Source organism: Lepus europaeus, chromosome 4 (genome assembly GCF_033115175.1).
Source record: "Lepus europaeus isolate LE1 chromosome 4, mLepTim1.pri, whole genome shotgun sequence".
Lineage (NCBI taxonomy): Eukaryota > Metazoa > Chordata > Mammalia > Lagomorpha > Leporidae > Lepus > Lepus europaeus.
The window spans coordinates 107,254,938-107,256,667 of record NC_084830.1 but is presented as its reverse complement, the minus strand read 5'-3'; the positions used below and the strand labels follow the sequence as shown (position 1 = coordinate 107,256,667).

General features: G+C 48.7%; 1 pseudogene; it reads left to right on the top strand.

Annotated features, from left to right (window-relative positions):
- Positions 1 to 1,295: 1,295 nt before the first annotated feature.
- LOC133758890 (U2 spliceosomal RNA) lies at positions 1,296 to 1,384 on the top strand (annotated as a pseudogene).
- Positions 1,385 to 1,730: the final 346 nt, after the last annotated feature.

Below are 1,730 nucleotides of genomic sequence, written 5' to 3'. Positions count from 1 at the left end.
AAGTGCTTGGGCTCACGTACCCACTTAGGAGACCCAAAAGAAGCTCCTAGCTTCTGTCTTTAAACAGGCCCAGCTCCAGCCATTGGGGAGTGAACCACCAGTGGTTGGAAGACATCTCTCCCTCTCTCTCTGTAACTCTGCCTTTCAAATAAATAAATAAATCGTATAAAAAGAAGAAGAGCCAGGACCTGAACCCAGTGAGTGTCCCAAGTGGTATCTTAACTGCTGTGCCAAACACCCATTTTACAAATTGTCTCTTTTTATAAGGTTTATTTTATGCATTTGAAAGGCAGAGTTACAGACAGAGGGAGAAACAGAAAGATCTTCCACCCACTGGTTCAGTCCCCAAATGGCCACAAGGGCCTGGGCTGGGCCAGACCAAAGTCAGGAGCCAGGAGCTTCTTGCAGTCTCTCACGGGGGTACAGGGGCCCAATTGCTTGGGCCATTTTTCACTGATTTCCCGGGCACATTAGTAGAAAGCTGGATCTGAAGTGGAGCAGCCAGGACTCAAATCGGCACCAGTATGGGATACTAGCATTGCAGGCAGGGGCTTTACTCGCTATATCACAAGACCAGCCCCTGCAAATTATCTTTAAATTCCAGTTTTCCACAAGCTTTTTGAAATGTCCTCACCAATATGGATTTCCCAAGTTCACTGCAAAGAATATTACCACTTCAAAACAGGAGTCACATGCTACACCGTGCACCTGATGTAGGGACCTCCATCTGAGGGTTTTTAACCCCATGGAAGGCCCAGTGAAAGATCCACTCTGCAGACAGAACATAGACTGCTTTTTAAAAAGATTTATTTATTTATTTGAAAGGAAGAGTTACAGAGAGGCAGAGGTAGGGGAAGAGAGAGAGAGGGAGAGAGAGGTCTTCCATCTGCTGGTTCACTCCTTAGATGGCCACAATGGCCAGAGCTGCTCCAAACTGAAGCCAGGAGCCAAGAGCTTATTCCCAGTCTCCCACATGGGTATAGGGGCCCAAGGACTTGGGCCATCTTCCATTGCTTTCCCAGGCCACAGCAGAGAGCTGGATCGGAAATGGAGCAGCCTGGACTTGAACTGGCACCCATATGGGATGCTGGCACTGCAGGCAGTGGCCTCACCCACCTCTTTTGTGTTCCTCGTTCTCCCATCCTGAGTATGTGTCTTTCTTTTTGTGACTTTAGAAGACACGAACTTAGACCTTAGAGCCATTTCTCTGGCCTTCTGTCAGTTTACTGCCTTGCGAGATTCCATCGCTTCTCCTGGTTTTGCTGTCTTCGATGTTCTTTCTTTATTCTTCCTCCATTGCTTCTCGGCCTTTTGGCTAAGATCAAGTGTAGTATCATTCTTCCTCCATCTCCTCCTTGCTTTTTTCTTTTTTCATGCAACCCATGGTTATGGAGCACCTCCTACACACTGCAAGGCTGCAGAAAGACCAGCACAGTGGAACAAAACAGGCACCTGTTCAAATCCCAGCTCCGATTCTTACTGGCTGTGCATCCTTGGGCAAATCGCTTCACACACACACACACACACACAGCCTCTGCCACCTCCCTAACACTACCACCTAACCTATGTGTGGTATGGACTCAGAACTGTGAAAATGCATCATAGCACACCGTCGGCGCTCAGGTGGGAGAAGCAAGCAGGATGAGACACAGCCCCTGCCCCTCAGTGTCTCCCAGCCTGGAAAGGGCAATCGGGCCGAAATAAACAGAGCAGCCTGTGACCATGGTCAC